The 19,901-nt window shown below is 35.4% G+C and overlaps 1 pseudogene; it reads right to left on the minus strand.

Moving 5' to 3' along the window:
• Positions 1 to 1,133: 1,133 nt before the first annotated feature.
• LOC107841420 overlaps positions 1,134 to 19,901 on the minus strand; it is a 54,691-nt pseudogene continuing 35,923 nt past the window's right edge.

Consider the following 19,901-nt stretch of genomic DNA (forward strand, 5'->3'; position numbering starts at 1 on the left):
CCTATGCTTTCTCCTTAAGATCCTTTAATTTAGCCGAAGACATTTATATGAGGGAATAAAACAAGGATGAGTGTCTAGAAAAGGATCCAAAATCAATCACCCTATTGGGAGGAACACAAGGAAGGTCACTAGGGAAGACCTCATGAAATTCATTCACCACAAGGATAGAAAGTAAAGAAGGACCCTCCGAGTTAGAATCTTTTACCATGACAAGATGGTATAAATTCCCCTTGAAGATTAGTCTCCGATATCTAAGATATTATATGAACCTTCCTTTAGGAGCTACGGAACTACCCCACCACTCAATAACTAGCTTATTTTTGAATTTAAAGATGACATTATGGGTGTGGCAATCTAGGGAAGTGTAGTACCAGTGTAACCAATCCATCCCCAATATGATATCGAAATCAACCATGTCTAACTCAAACAGATCCACCAAAGTCTCCTAACCATGCACAAATACCACACAACCCGTATAGACTCTCCTGACAACCACAGAGTCACCCACTAGGTTAGTAATAGAAAAAAAAGACCAAAATACACTTCGGACTGAAGCCAAAATGTATAGCCACAAGTAGAGTCACATGGGAAACATTGGAGCCTGGATCAAGTAAATTGGACACATCAAGGGAAAAGAGTTTCAACATACAAGTAACAACATTAGGTGATGCCTCAAACTCCTGACGGGTAGTGAGATCATAGAGTCAATTTTGACTAGTACTGGAGCTAGATGGTGCACCCTTTGGTACCGAAGCTGAAGAAGAGGTAACAAGAACCTTGTTTGGCCCAGGGGCAACATTATCAATGACATAACATTTAATCATATGTCTTAACTAACCACAGTTAAAGAACTTTTCCTCTTCTTCATTACAGTAACCCTGATGTAATCGACCACAAAGTCTGCAGGAAGGATAGGATAGAGTTGACTGGGCCCCACTAGCCTAAGATTTGGCACCCTGTGCACTATAATTATTGCCACCATAAAAACACCAATCACCCAATGGATTTAGGTAGGGAGAACTAGCAGTCGAGTAAGACCAAAAATTGCCCCACTTCTTCTTGGATCACTTTTTGCCATCTCTGCCAATATATTGTTGGCCATCGCCCTCCTCAGAAAATCTAAACTTCTTGCTCTACCTTTCCTCTATCCCCAACTGTTTCTTCTCCTCCTCTTGAACCTTCTGTATGTACACAACAAACCTAGAGATGTCCACGTCCTTTTTAAAAAAGGCAGTGTTACTCTCCTAAATTAAGTATCGGGACAACATAAAAGCAAACTTCCTTATTCTATCCCTCATGCTAGAAACCAACTCCGGAGCATACTGTGGTAACTGGTGGAACTTCAACGCATACTCCGTAACTGACATCTTGTTTTGCTTTAGGTTAACAAACTCATTTTCCCTCGCCTCCCTTAACTCCTGAGAAAAGAAATAGTCAATAAGAAGTACTAGAGAAATCATCCCATAAGGCTGACTCAGCATCGTCACCCCTTGACTATTCTCGTTCATCATACCATTGTTAGGCTTCATCTTTTAGCTGGTAGGAAGCAAATTCCACACCCTCTACGGTAGAAGTATGCATAATGTGGAATATCTTTTCCAACTCAACGAAAAAACCTTGAGGATACTCCATTACCTCAACACCAGTAAAAACCAGAGGGCTCAACCTTATGACTGACCAACCCTTGTAGCATCAGAAGATGGAGTAATAGAAGCACCACGCTCTACTTGAGAAGCTGCCAACTGAGTCAATATATGAACTGACTTAAAAAACTCAGCATTCATCACATCAGCCTGAGCAGTTTAAGAAGGACTAGAAGGAATCAATGGAACTCCAGGAAGGTAATCACGAACTGGACTTCTTGATCAAGTCTGGACCCCATAAATAGGACATGTTCCATAAACATTGTACTCGGATGGGACAAAGAAGTTTTTGTGATCTTTAGATTGACTGGGAGGCATGATCATAAAAGAAAAAAGGAAGTATTAAAGAAGATTTTAGGACCATAGACTCTACATCTTGAAATAGAGCAATATTAAAGGAAACATTCCTAAATGCCCCGCAACCTCTCCCTTAGTTGTGTGGAGTACTACATACCCTTAAAAGATACTCTACTCGATACAGTTTTGTGGACTCCCAATTGACCTTAAGCATAGGGATCTGATACTAATCTGATACGGCCTGAACTAGGGCCTAGTCATGTCAGATATCCCAAGTCCAACTAGGAGCGGAGACCACCCCTACTACCCAATCGTAATCGCCCTAGTCCCTTTATCAAAAGAATTTTGAGCATATAACAATATAAAACAATAATAATCTAAAGAAAATAAAATAAACTTAAAACCAAAGTTGAAAACCACAACTAATCAATCATCCATTTCCAATCCCAATGCCAATACCAATACCAAGTCTAATACTAATACCAACACCACCCATGCCTATAGTAGTCCGTCAAAGCCTTCAGCTAGAATCAAAGGAAACCTAGTAGGGACATACCATAGACCATAGTCTAAACCAAAACAAAGGAAATAACAATAAAGAAAAAAAGTCCATAGCATGAAATGGAGTCTTCTGGAGTATAGAAGCTCACCACTTCAATATGACTCAAAGTTGTCCCGGAATCCAAGTCACTAAGAAGGAGGAATGGTAATATGGCTGGTTCGTGCATCACGTGTGGATATAATGGCCAAATATAGTTAGCGGGGTAAATACTAGCATATAAATTAGGGATAAAGGTAAAAGAATGACATCATTTAAAAAAATTAAGTAACCATAAACAATAATATGTATACATATATATATATATATACACATCATGCTAGGATAGGGAATAAGGTTTAATATGCATTTAAATTCTTAACATGGGTTGTGTAACTTAGTCATACTAAAACCACCAATGGGCTATATGGGTTCATCTCCCTCTATTAAAAAGGCCCCAGTGCATGTTAGCCACACCACCAGACAAAAGAACCTGAGATGACTAGTACATCCCCAAAATATATAGTGTGAGATCATACACAGGGTCACAAACACCACCCTTACATCGACAAACATAATTTTCCACTATCGATCCCCCCAAGATCCCCACCTTCAATGACTTTGCCAGTCAACCCTTTTAAGCCCATATTAATACATTTACTTTTTCCCAACCATTTAAAAAAGAGTCTTTTAATTAGAAATTAACCATTAGTATCTCCATACCAAAAATAGAGCTTGCAAGTCAATTACCTTATGCCATACAAATCATTAAATCAAATTAGACTTCATCATACCCAATTAACAAAAATCATTTATAAATAAAATATGGCCACCAAGGCCTTTCCAAAACCATATGAAACAAACGAAACCAATTAATGTTCCATTTCCCATTCATACAATACTAGAGTTTGAATAATACTTAATATATGTGAGAAAATTATTCTTATTGACAATTTAACAAATAGGTTGAGGGCATGCCATTGTCAAAACCTAAACAATCCAATTTTGAGCTCAACCATGACCCCTAAATTAAATCCCCAACACCATGCACACATATGTGCAAAACCATAATTAAAAACAAGAAAAACCACACCATGAGAAACAATATTCATCTATGAACAACCAAAATCCCTCAACCTTTATGTCAACACAATAATCACAGCATGAAAATCATACATTAAAACATATGCCTTTAGTAAAATAACAATGAATGAATTGTCACATGCCTTAATACAAAGATTTATGAAGGGAAATTGATCTTTAGTCCCTTTGATAAAAAATTTGGAGAAACCCTAGCCAGTTTTGTTTGAGAGAATTTAAGATAGAAAAGAGGATATTTAATCTTTTAAAGTATGGAATGAATGACAAAAAATGTTATAGGAACGTGGGGGTATAAAGGGTTTTGAGTGGGAAATGTCTACAGTGACCCCAACTTAAAACTTTAAAAAAACCGCCATAGTTATGTGTCAACCCATCGACCCACCACTATATCTTAGGACTTGCCCCCTTGAGTGGTCACCTACACAGTGTGTTGTTCACCTACCCATTGTCTACCATATTACTCCTTGACCCCACTCATGAGATGACCATATGACTTATATGGTCTAGTCGTATCTCAGAGGGACCTAAGTGATTCGACACTAGACATCATATGACTCAAACCTAACACTCATAACCTATCCTTATGGATCTTAGTGAGCCACTCGTAATCAGTGCAAAGTTAAGCCACTAAGTTTCTGATTTGATTAAGGATTGTCCTAATAACCCATCACCATACCTAATAAACCATATCACCAAGTCATTACCATAACTGAAACCTAACCATAACTCATTGGACACCTAACAACTAGAGTCACCTAACCCGTACCCATACCACATAACTCGTATGATGGGTTTCTGTTAGGATAAAGATCTCAAAGCTCAGGAAATTTTCATAGGGCAAACACCTAGGGTGTTTTTCATTTTATTGAGAGGAATAGAGATAGGATGAGTGTTTGGAAGCATATCAATCCCAAAATCAATATCCCTATTAGGTGAAACGCTAGGAAAATCATCAGGGAATACCTTGGGAAACTCATAGACCACAGGGATAGATTACAATGAAGGACCCTCTGAATTAAAATCTTCAACTCAAACCAAATGATAAATATACCCTAAGGAAAATATCTTCCAGGATCTAAGATAAGAAATAAACATTCCCTTAGACACTAAGGAACTACCTTCCCACTCAATCACTGGTTCATTTGGGAATTATAAATTAACCCTTTGGGTTCGATAATCTAAAGAGGCATAACATAAGTGGAGTTAATCTATCTCCAGGATCATGTCAAAATCCACAATATCAAATTCTTTAAAGTATACAAAGGTCTCCCTACCATAAATAAATATCACGCAACCCCTATAAACTCTTTTAGTAACCATAAAATCACCTATCATGGTAGAGACAGAAAAGGGATCCGAAATACACTCGGAAGCAAAACCAAAATGAATAGACACATAAGGGATCATATTAAAAAGGGTTGACCCCAAATTTAGTAGATAATACATATCACTAGAAAAGAGATTTAATTTACTAGATAGAACATCTGGGGATGCCTCAGTTTCCTAGCGAGTCATACGAGCACAAAGGCACTTTTGAGCATTGCTAGATCCAAAAATAGCACACTTTGGTGCAAGAACTGAAGTTTTGTCAATTTGGAACCTTATTAGCCCCAGTAGCACCCCTTACTGATGAAAAATTCCACTGCAGGTTGCCCAACTGACCACACTTAAAGAACTTATTTCTTCCTTCCTCACAAAATCCACAATGCACCTTCCCATAGAATCGGCAAGAAGGATAAGATGGGTCTAACTGAGCTTCACTAGCTTGAGATTGGGAAACCTATGCCCTAAATCCAATATTTCTTTAAAAATGATGATCACGAAATTACTTAGGAATATAAAGCACTTACCATAGAATAAGAACCAGAATTGCCCTACTTCTGTTTAGACTATTTTCTACCATGTCTACCACTCTGCTTTGGTCCTCCATCTTGATTTGAATACCAAAACTTCTTACTCTGCCACTCCCTAATTATTTTTTATCATTTTTTTCCTTCTTGACCAATTGCATATATAACACAAGTTGAGAGATATACATATCCTTGTTCAACAAGGTAGCCTTGCACTCTAAAATCAAATTATGGGACAACCTAGAAGCAAATTTCCTTACTCTAGCTCTAATAGAAGGCATAAGCTTTGGAGTAAAATGAGATAATTGGTGAAATTTCTTGGAATACTCTTTCACAATCATCCCACCTTATTTCAAATTAATGAACTCCTAAACTTTAGCCTCCCTCAATTCCTGAGGAATGAAATGATCTAGGAAAGTTCCCGAGAACTCATCCCATAGTGCAAACTCTGCATCATCATCTCTAGATGGATCCAGCTCCTCATAACACTAATATGACACATCCTTTAGCTGGTATGCAAAAAATTCCACTCCTTCAGAGTAAAAATCATGCATAAATTGTAAGATATTTTCCATTTCATCTATGAATTCTTAAGGATCATCCTCAACCTTAGAACTAGTAAAGGCTAGAGGATTGAGCCTTATAAGATGCCCGACTAGAGTTGGTCCAAACTCCTTAAGTAGAATAAGCTCCATCAATATTTTTCTCAACAGGACATAAGAATTTCCATGTGAACTAATAGGGATTAGAGGAGATTTAAGAACTTAGACTTTATAGCTCAAAATAGAATAATAAGAAAAGGAAGCATTCCTAAATATCTCGTAGCCTCTTTCTTAAAAATATGGTATGCTATACACTTATAAAAGAGACACTACATGACATGTATTTATGGACACCTAATGACACAAAACCTAGGCTCTAATGCCATCTTTGTCATAACCTAAACTCAGGCCTCGCCATGATGGGTATCTCAAGTCGATAAGAAACCGATGACCACTCCCTTTTTCCTTACTAAATAGAACATAACACATCTAGAAGTTGTTGAATTCTAAACATATTACAAGATAGAGTAAATATTGACCCAAAAGTCTATGAATGTCAACAACCAAAAACCTGTCCACAGTAATATCCATAAATTCTCTACTAATTTAAAAACAACAAATGTCAGGACATTCCCCTGACCCTGACAATAACAATGACAATGATAATGTTTATGTGAACTCTTTAACTCTAGTTTATAAAAAAGAAACATATGGAAGGATCAAGTCATTTAGATAATGGAAGCACACCACTTTATCCCAAATGGCCGACAAACTAAGCTAATCCACCTAACACTGCGCAAGAAATTAAGATTTCTTTTGGACCATGTATCGCATAGTGATACAATATCTGGAGATGGTTAATGGGTTGAGCACAAGCATGTAACTCGGTAATAAGGATAAAATAGTTACAATTTAAAATTCAGTTCAAGTTAATGTACATGTTCACAGACATTATTCATACATATATACTTATATAAAATATTGGGATTGGGAGCAAGGCTTAATATGCATTTTAAAAATCTTAACCTGGGTTATATAGCTTAATCCTCATATATTACTACCCACAGGCTATATGGGTCAGATCTCTCATTTTCTACTTGGCCCCAATACATGTTGGTGCATGAACCAGAGAATAATCTTATATATATGCACAAGGGACTCAAACCTCCCAATCATATACAAAAGGAGACTTAATCACCCTATCATGTAATGTACTATGGGAGACTTAAACCTCCCAATTATATAGTAAGTTAGAATCGAGCCACTTGATTATAAGCATGGGGACTCAAACCCAGGCTATTTAGAGCCTCGCACCAGAAAATATGATTTCCAGTTTTAGTCCCTTGTGAATGCCATATTCATGGCCCAAACACACAACCCTCTTTAAGACCTATTAAAACATTTACCATATATTCTCATTCATTGAACCATAGTACATATTTAGGCATACATTGTTGATATGGTCAAAACAGCTACACTTGCAAAGTAACATCATCATACCATTATAATTTCTATTAAGCCAAGAAAATAACTCCATTTCTATATTAATATAGGTGGGGGAAACATCGACTCCTTATGCTCATTAAATCAAACTGTCATATTTCAATAACCTCTTTAAGTTATGCAATTATTTTAAAAGTAGTTCAATGTAATTATACACATACTGCAAAGCACTTTCATGAAAATGGGTTAGGGTTATTACCAATTCAACTATCATTATTCCTAAAATTTATGAAAATCACAATCCTCTAGTTTATTAACCATGCCTATGCACCCCACAAGTTTCAAAAGCATAAATAAATATGAATAATTATATGAAGACCATGGGAAACATTATTCAAAACAAACATTCAAAACCCCCAGCCTACGTTACAAATTAAACATAAAAACTACATGGATAACTATTTAAAACACATGCTTTTAAATAATAATAGTTAGGGTAGCGTCACATGTCAAAAATACCAAAAGTAATGAAGAGAATTTTCCCTTGGAAACTCTAATTGATCAACTACTTGGAAACCCTAAGTATTGTGACCTTGTAGAATTGAGAGTGTTTTAAAAGTTATTTTGATTTATTTTTGAGTGATAATGACATCCTAGAGGGGTTTTCAGTTGTGCATCATTATTTGGGGAAAAGGGAAACCTTCTAAGGTGCCCTTAATTGAGAGATGAAAAATTATCACTAGTGACTACGAGTCCTTATATTAGTTGTAAGGACACATTATGGATCATCACCATAAGCTGTAGTTAAGGCAGTAGCTGAAGGACCCTTCTCTGGTAACGCAATGATTCACACCATATGACTCGTCAGTCCTTCTCTGGTAACCCGACGATTCATGCTATATGACTCGTCAGGTGACCCTACGACACATAGGGTCAAAGTTACAGTCAATAAAGAAACACTTGGGGCACACACTGGTTTAGCTACAGATAGGACTATATGAATCATTTAATGTATTTATGACTCGTTAGGAGTCACTCATAATAAAGATGATAACATAGGCTAAATTTACTAGACACCTTATGATTAGGGCCCTATGATCTACAGTGGCACGTTACGACACATAGGGTGAGTCGTATTCAGGATAGTGGGTTTAAGAACTTACAATTTTTAGTGTCCCATACCTGGGGCATCACAGTTAGTTTTTGAAGTGGTAAGAAGGTTTACTCTTGAGATGAGAGCTCTAAAAACAGAAAAGGTATGTGGTTTAGACCAATATTATGGTGTTATTTGCAATACCTTGCGACTTTAAGTCAGGTTGAACATGGTGAGAGAATTGATTTCAACTTTGAATTTGTTAGAAGGAGTTATCAATAACCATTTGAAGATTATAAGTTTTGTAAAATGAAATACAGTATATAAGAGTAAAATTATAGTTAAAGGAGTATTTGAGAAGTGTGGATATGCTTGAAAGTTAGAAGTTGCATTGCCTAAGGCATAGTAATTCTATCCTAGCTTATATTTTATATGTTTGTATTACATGTTACAGAGTTGTATCCATGTTGCGATTTCTTTTTCAGATATCTTACTCAGGTCATACCCAAAATTCAATGCTCTTTAAGGTTAGTAGAACTTCTGACAGGAAGTGTAGAAGGGATACTTATGTTGAGTTTAAACATTTAATATGATTCAACCCATATAGACAAGAATACATTTATTAATTAGATAGATAAGCTTCTATTATTTTCCTTCTTGTCATCTAGTCCTACTATCTAAAGTTTTATGATTAAGCCTATTACATAAGGTAATTTTGTAACATTCATGAAAATTATGAATTCAGTTAAATCCTTACACCTAGTTTAAATAACTTTCTACCATAAAGTATATGTAAATTCAAAAATCAGTATCACGTTAGTTATCTAACTTTAGAATTCTGCCAAACATTAGACGAGAGTTCTCAAATTTTTAAGCTAGTTAAAGTTAGTTGGAAATTTAGTCATCATGTCCATATTAATCTCTCAAAATTCTATATCAGGGATTTCATCTCCTTTTCTATTCATTTAATCAAGTCAATTTTCATTCGAGGATGAATGATCCTAAGGGGGAGATATTTTGACATACCAAAAATCCAAGCCAATATTAGAACCATGATTTAAGTTCATGCATGATCAAACAACATGTTTTAATAGTTTTATAGTTATATAGACACATATTAAGGTCATAAATAGCTCCTATTATATAGACTAATTAAAACATTCCTTAGCGATTAAATTCTTGTGAAATATATAACTATAGTAAGCATCAGAAGAGTATATATTTTGTATACTAAGGACTTTTTTTTATCTCAATACCCATCAAAAGATATAAAATTGAATTAGCTTTCCAACAATTCTAATTTTGCCTTAATCCAAAATCGGGGTGAAAAGTTATTGCAAAAATACTAAACACTGTCAATTACCCAGACTATGACTCGTAATGTCTCATTATGGGTCGTTAGGAGGGAGTCATAATCTGGGCCATAGAGGCTGAAATTGGGTCCCTGACTATGACCTAATTCACAACTCGTAGCTAGACCTTATGAGTCATGACCTAAGTCATTGGAACTTCTTCAAGGCTACTTCTAGATGCTTTATAATGTTTTTTTTTGTATTTTACCACTCTTTTAACCCCAGAACTATGTCCTTTAAGGAATATTAAGGGTTAACATCAAGCCTAAAATAACTCCAAATCGCTCATTCTCAACACAACACTCAAATTACTCAAGAAACATACAATTTTTCACTCTTCCAAAGCAAGAACATAACGTATATCCAAGTTCAAATCCTCAAAATGTTAGTTCACCAAAAATAATCAGGTAAGTGGGTTTTGAGAAAGGATAATATTTTATCCTCATGACCTAAATCATTGATTTTAAAGTTAAATATATTTGATTACAATTAGGATTCTTACCCAATTTGCACATTCTTGAAATGATGACATTATCCAGTGATTTAAAGTTTAGTTTGCTCAAGGAATTACTTTTTATTATGTTTTTACTTACATGATTGCTATTATGAAATGATTTCCTTTATTTTGACATAAAGTTTAAGAAGTTGATAAAAGAATTCAATTTGAGCATTGAGTTTGATATTTTTGATATGAATTTTCTATAAAATAATGAATGATTTCATGTTTCAGCATAAACTTTTCAGTTTACAAGAAATTTAACATTATAAGTTTAATTTACAAGTATTGCAACATGATTAAACTTAAGTTTGATCTCATGATCTTAGATAAGATAGGAAATCCGTAAGTTTACTCATGAATATTATTTAAGTAATAGAAAAATAGGTTTTTTTTAGTTTACAAATCCATATGGTATTTTAAGGTGGATTTCATAAGTATGAGCATATAAGTATATATTTTTAGGGTAGTATTTAGCACCGAGAAGGGAATGTCAGTTTAGTGCATCCTATTTTCCAGAAACTACATGCTCCTATTGGTGTAAAGGATCTTGCTAGAGAGTGTCTACTCGCCCTACTAGGGCTATGTATGGTGATCACTTTAAGATAACGATCTATTCTGATGGCAATGGTAGAGAAGCTCTCCCCAATATAGGTAAGATATTGGACTCCATGATAGCTCACATAGTATATGTCAGTTATAAGAATCTCCAACAAATAAAAGTAAAAGAAAGGTTTTAGAAACGAAGTGCAATGACTTAATAAGATTATCAGATTATGCTTTATTATTTATGTTGTATGATATTTTAGTTTTTAGTTTTATTCATAACTATGTGAGTCCTTTTACACTTCACATCTATGATTTGAAAGTATGGTGAGTTCCAATTTTACTTATTGAATTAAACCTCACATAATCAGTACATTCCTAAAGTACTAACCACATATATGTTTGTGTGGCTACATTATTTCATAATGTAGATACCAGTTTTAGCCCACACCACCACGATCAGACAACACACAGCTTCAAGTTAGCAGGTGGTGATCTCTCTTGATTTGAGGACTCGAGTCAACTCTAGTTCCAGTATTATATCATTACTTAATTGAATTAATTGGAGGAACTTGGGTGTCACGTTTCGACTACCTATAGTCATTATTCGTAGAGGATTCATAGATATTCAATCAAATTTGACGTATATAGTTTTAGTTTTCTTTGTACACCCAATGTTGTAAGTTTTTGAATAGTCATATATTGAATAATTTTATGTAATGGTATATCTTCCTCTTATTGGATCCAATTTTAATTATTTATGTAGTTGCTAACGAATCATTCTAGTATCTTGGGTTAGCTTTGAATTACTTGTGGTGCTAGGTTAGGATCACTTGTAGTTCCAAGTCTCAGCAGTGCTAGTGCACTCGTATACCGCGAGCCTTGGGTCACAGTAGTGAGCTGGTATGTTTAGGTGGAAGTCACGAATTGACACCCTTAGTAATATTAAAAGAATTACGAGTTCAACTATTGGTCATCACAAAAGTAATGTCGCCACCAGGGGGCTGATATCATGATTGTGAGGGTCAGGTCACTATAGCAGCTCCCGAGCATCTAGGAAGGGTATAAATATCCCCTTTTAGCAAATTTTTATCCCTTGTTCATCCATTTATAAGAATGTTAAACCCAAAAGTTAAATAAATCTTAGGTTTAGAGCTTGTGGGTGAACTGAGGAGCATGGATAACAATTCTTTCTTATTTTCCTTTGAACTTCTAATAAGCTTTCTTCCTGTTCATGGTTAATTTCCATTTTTCATATATAAAATACCTAAAACTTTGTGACTTTATTAAAAACATAGGTCAAATTTCATCCATGTTTAAGGGTAATTACTCTTTGAGCACAAAAAAATGTTGGGTTGTCTTTGCAAAGAAGATTTTCCTAGATAGGACCTATATGGCACTTTTGAGTAATTTTGGACTTGAAGAACAATAGACCAATATGGGTACCATTATTCTCGTTGTGATAAGTAGATTGTGATTTTGATAGCATGGCACTTTGCGAAAACTTCTTGAAAGGAAAAACCTGTGATTTAGCAGATTCTTTGAGTTTATTCGGTATCAAGTTAGTCTAGGTTTTCCCATCATTTTAGATTGAGCTATGTCATAGTATATTAATGATATTATGTTATATTTGGGTGGGTTTTAGGTGTGGATAGTGTTATTGGCAATGCTTGGGTTAGTTTGACTGTTTAGGCTATTCAAAAATCATAATTTAGGCATAATTGATTTAGTTTTACTTGTTTTAGGAAATATTTCTATCTTAGGGTTTTTTGTGGCTTAGTGAACTTCTAAAAGTTGATTTAGATACCTTAGCCTAGATCGGCATAGAAATTGTCTTGTAATTAATTTTGAGAATTTAGAAATGGGTTCTTTGACCCACGATTCGTGTTAGTCATGGAAAAACCTTTTTACGCTTATTATCCACCTTAAAAATTCTTACTAAGGTAATATTGAGGAGATCTAGCACTTGATGGTTGTGATGGGTTGGTATTGGAAATTGACGCTTATTAGTATTATGACATTGACATATATATACTTATATATTTATCTATTCAAGTCCAGATAATGATTATTATATTGTTTATATATAGATATACATATATATGTATATATATATATATTATTTCAAGTCCAAATATTGGCCATGATGATATTGATGATAACATGCATTCATGAATTCATTTTCGTCCATGCATCATGTTTTCATATTCAAATATTTAATCATAATTCAGCTCATAAGTCTTTAGTTCATGATCTCAATCTTTCGAAAACTCCTGCTCAACTAGTTATATATTAGGATGAATGATACCAAGGGGAAGATATTGTAATACCTTGAATTTTTAAGATCTATCCCTACTCAAAAGATAGCCACTAAGTTAGCTTTCCAATGCTTGAATCCTTGACTGAATTCGACATCATGGAAAAAGTTGGGAAAAATTCCATTAACGACCTAACATACTGCCATGACAACGACTAAGGTTACTACTTGTGATGAGTCATCACAAGTGAGTTACTGTCACTCCAATGAAGGCTTCATATATTGAGCCTAGTGGCTATGTCCAGACCTCATGTCTCATAATCAATCACTATGAGTCGTAGGGAGAACTCATAGCCTTTAAAGGACCCAAGATTCAAGCTTTATACTACGATTCTATCTTATGACTCATAGTGATCCATGATGGGACTTAATGGGTAAGTTTTAGTCTTACCAAAAAATGTCCCTCGGAACTTGATTCCATCTTATGACTTAGACTATCACTTGTAGTCAGTCCTAATGAGTCGTCGGGTAAGTCATAACGAATGGGAAGCCAATTTTCTGCATTATTTTTCAAGTGATTTTATGTATTTTCCCCTCTCCCTCAAAAGTCAAACCCATTTCATCTTGGCTTCCCAAGTGGAGATATAAAAGATACAAAGCCCCAATTCAAAATATAATCAGTAATTTTACCTAAGAGAAATCGAAGAGATGATTCCTTTCTTACTGAATAGAAAACTAAGGTTTTTCAAACAAGTACAATTTTGAAGAAGATTTCTTCAAGGCTTATACTTCAGGTATGTGGGATATTCATTTGTGGTTCCCTTCCATCCATTTAATCGCAAGAAACTCTCTTTACTTTAAAGTGTAAAATTCTTTTCTCCGTTGTGGGGTTCCAAGTTAACAATGAATTCTATGAATCTCCTATCAACTGTTTTCATCCTAAACCATGGAATATATTCTCTCGTGATAATTCTGTTTCCATATGTGTCATGGTACAAATGTCAACATAATGTATAGTTATTGAACTCTGGGGTGCTATTCTGAATTTTCCCATACCATGGATTTTTCAATATTTGCCAAGATTAGTCTGAAATAGATAGTGTTGGTAGGTTATGAACCCCTGATACCTAGATATTCATGGATGTCATAGTATTTAGGTTACAATATATCCATAACATGCTTGTATCATCAAATTCATAACCTTTTCATAATAAGCCCTTGTAAGTACTAGATCATGTTAAATGAATAATAATACAGGTGTTATTTAGTTGGGAGTAACTGTAAGACCCCGCAATATCCTAATCTTAACTTAGTACTTTAAAGTTTGTTAAGGGGTCCCAGACTTAGAAAACTTTAGCTATGTATTTAGACTTTGTGTTATTTTAGACTTTGTAGGTTGGTGACTCCATTTCACAACCCTCATGACCTTAAAGTAATGATTTTTAGGCTGAATCATGATTAGGAATATCCGTAGGTGTTCTCGGACAAGTTTTGGATTCTTTGGACTTTGTTTGAAACATATTTGAAAGCTCAAACCATTGGATCGACATAATCTCGACCAACCGCGTCGCTCATCACGTTGATGAGTATATTTCCCCATCTCCTAGTACAAATTCCAATGAACCAACATGGGCTTGACGTTGTGCATTGGCTATCGCGTTGATGCTAATGACATAATGCATCGGTCTGCGCATCTTTTCAGTCATTAAAATGCCGCATCCTCAAAGGTAATTGGGTCTTTTCCCACCTTATGTCAGCCTACAAAACACCAAATTAAGCCCCTTTAGCAGAAAAATCCATCCATCTTTCTCAAAATTTCATAAGAAGCAAAATGTACGATCTATAATTAAAGATTCAGCCTTCAATAACACTCCATCATTATTTGCAAATTTTAATACCAAGGTATGTGAAGTGTTCATCCAAAGGTTTCCTTCCACCCTTCTAGTTCAAGAAACTCTTTCTAAATACAAGTTAATTGATTTTATGGATTTCATGTTGGATGTTGAATGTATAAATAATTATGATGTTAATGGTGATCTCATTTAATGATTTATCCTAAGTTTTATGCAAAGTAGTTTAATTGTGAATTGAATTTTGTGAACTACCTGTCAAACTCTTGAATTGCAAGTTGAATGTAGAATCCATGATATTACTACATGTTTGTTGATATGTGAAATACCTATGCTCCCCAAGTGTTTGTCAAAATGCTTATGTGATTAGACTAGTCCAAGCATAACATGTTATTGTGTGATTTCAATCATGCACAAGCTCATGTATAACAAGAGTTTGGCAAAAATGTCTAAGTGAATGTATTATTAGCAAGCTAGTACCATTATGCTACTAAAGTCATGCAGTGATTTACTTTTCATACTATCGAGTCCAGGGGGTATTTAATACCCGATAATTTAGCTATTTTCCTAGACCCAGTGTTATTTACCAAATTATCTGAGTCATGTCACAATCAACAGTAGTCTTACTCAGTTACAGAACATAGGAAAAAATCAGTAGACTCAGTATTAGTCCAGTCCGGTTTATTATTTAGTTCAGACCTCAATAAAGTCAGTTAGTTAACAGAATTCAGTAGTATTCCGTTAGTCAACTGAACTCAGTGAACTTACTTAAGTTTAATTGGATAGTATAATCAGTCATAGTTCAGTCAAGCCTAGTATGAACTAGGAATCAGTTTAGTGTCTATTTAATTGGGAGTAGCATTTAGCACCGAGCGAACCTAGGGATAGGGGCATTTCGTTCAGTAGAGGGTTTGACCCTAGTAGCAATCGCTGCGTTATAGACCTACATAGCCAGCTTAGGTTGAGATATCTTCCTACTACATTAGGGTTGATACATGTCATATGAGTTTTCCTGCCAGTGAGGGTTGATGAAAGAGCTTCTAGTTAGAGAGGGTTAACTCACAGTTGTCTTTACCCGTGGCACGATACTAACACCTTTCTAACTGGGGTTACAGTTTGGACCCCAATCTATTAGGAAAAAGGAAAGTTGATTAGATAATTACCTCCCACAGTTTAAGTTTTTATTCTAAGTATAGAACTTATTTCAGTTCTACAAAAATCAGAATTGTCAGACACAATCACTCAGTTCAGTATGGAACTTAGAATAGTTCCACAGAATCAGGACTATCAGACACAGCCACCCTCTTAATAGTAATATAGTATAAGTAAACTCAGACATTAGTAAGTTAGTAATTAAGAACTCTGTATCCAGGATCATCATGACCTCAGTTATAGTTTATGTATTTCCTGATTGTTCTCTCATTCAGTTATACTAATGTTATTGAGTCAGTATTGTTCATGCATATGAACCCATGCATCTCAGCCTACCTCACTTAGCATACCAGTACATTCAAAGTACTTGTACATATCTTTCTTTTGCACTAGGATATCTTATATCATAGGTTCAGATGCATGGGCTCCCAATTATACATAGAAGCTCGATCTATAGGCAGTAGACTATTATTAATTCCATATTGTTTTAGGATAGATTTATCATTATAGTATTTTAGCACTTAGTTAATTTCATTATTCGGAGTTAGTTGGCGACTTGTCCCATCAACTCCTTGTTTGTATAGTAGAGGATTTTCAGACTAGAGTATTTATAGACAAATATTCAATTTTGGTATTGATTTAACGTACTCAGAATTTATTTACAATTTTGAACCGTATGGCATGTTTCCACCTAATTTCCATATAATACAGTATTGTTATTTAGTTTTTCTAGTAGGTACCCGTTATGGGTTAGCTTGTGGTCCCTCAGGATTATGAGCATCGTGTAGAATCCAGGGTACAGGCTCAGGGTATTACAAACTTTTTATCAGAGACTAAGGTTCAATAGAGTCCTAGGAAGTCTGAAAATCACATCTAGTAGAGTCCTATGCATGGGTGTGTAGCATACCACAGTTATGTATAGGAGGCTATTAGATGTATTAGGAAACGTTTCCCTTCTTCAAGTATTCATGTCGTGTGAGTGATCATGAACTCACATTAAACTCTCAGTATAATCCATTCTCTAATTTTCATTTACAGAACATACCTTCCAAAAAGACTAACGAAAAGAGAACAAAAAATTAGTCAGCACCACAGCCCGTTTATGCAGATCCCTTGGACGAACACGTCTCCCATGCTAAATTAAGAGAAGTTTTCCCCACCCTAGCTTATTCTATGGCAGCCCTGAATGAACGCCTAGCTGCTATTCCAACCAACCCAGCGGCCAATACTGTTACAGCCAGGATTCAGGACTTTACCCGAATGAACCCTCAATTTTTTACCAGGTCTAAGTCAGATGATAACCCTCAAGAATTTCTCGATCAGGTGCAGAAAGTTACAGATATCATGGGGGTAACCGCTATTGAGCATGTTGAGTTAGTCATATATCAGTTACATGATGTGGCTCAATTATGGTTCAAATAGTGGAAAGTAGATAGATTCGCAGATACATAGCCCATAGAATTGGAGGTGTTTGCTATTACTTTTTGAGATAGGTTCTTCCCACTAGAGTTGAGGGAAATGAAGGTTTTGGATTTTATAAATCTGACATGGGGAAACATGATGGTGCAAGAGTACTCTCTAAGGTTTACTAAGTTAGCTAGATATGCCCCTCATATAGTAGTAGATTATAGAGCAAAAAAGAGTAAGTTTATATTAGGGGTGTCTAGTGGTGTGGTCAAGGAGTGTATTGGATAGCGATAATGATTAAGGAGATGGACATATCCAGACTCATGACCCATGCTCAGCAGATAGAGGAGGCTAAGAAAATGGATATGGATAGGGAGAAAAAGAAAGCAAGAACAGGCAATTTCAATTTCTCTCAACCTTAGTCAGAGGGTGGTAATCATTCTCAGTTCCACCCAAAATCCTTAGTCCTAGCTTCATCCTCAGCCAGTGCTCCTATACCAAAATTTAGAAATGGCAATAGAGATAGAGTGTCAGGCCCTAAACCACAGGTAATATTAGTAGTGTCCGAACAAATCATCTCTTCCAAAAGTGTGACAGAAACCATCAGGATGTCTGAAGAGCTAGCAGTAATGTAAGTTTTTGATGTGACATGACAGGCCACAGATTTAGATAGTGTCCTCAGGTGGGTTTGTAGAGTCAGCATAACCATCCCTCAGCTCAGATCGATAACCCAAATCAACAGTGTGCCACTTCCAGTTTCACCAGTGGGCAACGTCTAAATAGACTCTATGCATTTCAATCCCGACAGGATCAGGAAAGTTTACCTAATGTGGTTACTAGTACATTACAATTTTATGCTTTGCTAGATCCAGGAGATTCTTTGTCTTTTGTAACTCCTTATATAGCTATTGACTTTGGAGTCAGTCCTAAAATTCTTGCAGGTCCTCTCTCAGTCTCCACCCTAGTGGGTAAATCTATCGTAGCCCTATGGGTATACATGAACTGTCAAATTATGGTATCTAAGAAAGTCACTTTAGCAGACTTAGTTGAATTAGAGATAATCGATTTTGATGTCATTCTTGCCATCGATTAACTTCATTCTTCCTATGCCTTAATTGACTACAGAAACAAAATTATCCAATTTTACTTCCCGAATAAACCTGTCCTAGAGTGGAAGGGTAGTACTTCAACACTTAGGGGTTGGCTTGTTTCCTACATTAGGGCAAGGACTATAATATCTAATGGATGTGTCTACCATCTCGTTCGAGTCTAGGACTCTAGATAAGAAACCCTTACTCTTGAGTTAGTATCATTAGCATATGAACTCTCAGACTTGTTTCCCAAATATATTCCCAGAGTTCCTCCCAAAAGGGAAATCAACTTCAAAATAAACCTTTTTTTAGATACTCAGCCCATATCTATTCTGCTATATAGAATGGCTCCAACAGAACTCATAATATTAAAAGAATAGTTGAAATATATCCAAGATAAGGCATTAATCAAACCTAGTGTGTCCCTATAGGGCATATTAATTTTATTAATGCGTAAGAAATATCATTCTCTCAAAATGTGTATAGACTATCATCAGCTAAATAAAGTCATGGTTAAGAACAAATATCCACTTTCTAGAATCGATGACTTATTTGACCAACTTCAAGGTGCAATTACTTTTCCAAGATAGACCTCAGATCAGGCTATCATCAGCCCAGAGTCTAAAAATATGACATTCTAAAGATAGCTTTCATAACTCGGTATGGTCACTTCAAATTCTTAGTCATGTCATTTGGTGATACTAATGCCCCAATAGCTTTCATGTACTTGATGAACCATGTGTTCAATTGGTACTTAGACATGTTCATCATAGTTTTCATAGATGACATCCTTGTCTACTCCCTCAATGAGCGTGATTATTCAGACTATTTTAGAATAGTACTGTAGGATCTCAGAAACCATCAACTATTCACCAAATTTAGTAAGTGCAAATTTTCCCTAAGGTCAGTAGCCTTCCATATCATTTTCGATGATAGAATTAGAGTTGATCCCCAAAATATTAAAGTGGTGAGAAACTGGTCCAGACTAATCTGTCCATCAGATATCTAGAGTTTCTTGTGTTTGGCTAGCTATTATCGATGACTTATTGTGGGATTTTTATCTATTTCATCCCGTATGTAAATATTGACTTAGAAGAAGGTCAAATTTTAGTGGTAATATTATTGTGAGAAGAGTTTTCAGGAGTTGAATACTTGACTTACTACAACCCTAATTTTGACTCTACTAGATGGTCCAGAAAGATTTATCGTATATTATGAGGCTTCCAAGGTTAGTTTGGGGTGT

This window comes from Capsicum annuum, chromosome 9 (assembly GCF_002878395.1).
Source record: "Capsicum annuum cultivar UCD-10X-F1 chromosome 9, UCD10Xv1.1, whole genome shotgun sequence".
NCBI classification, from domain to species: Eukaryota; Viridiplantae; Streptophyta; class Magnoliopsida; order Solanales; family Solanaceae; genus Capsicum; species Capsicum annuum.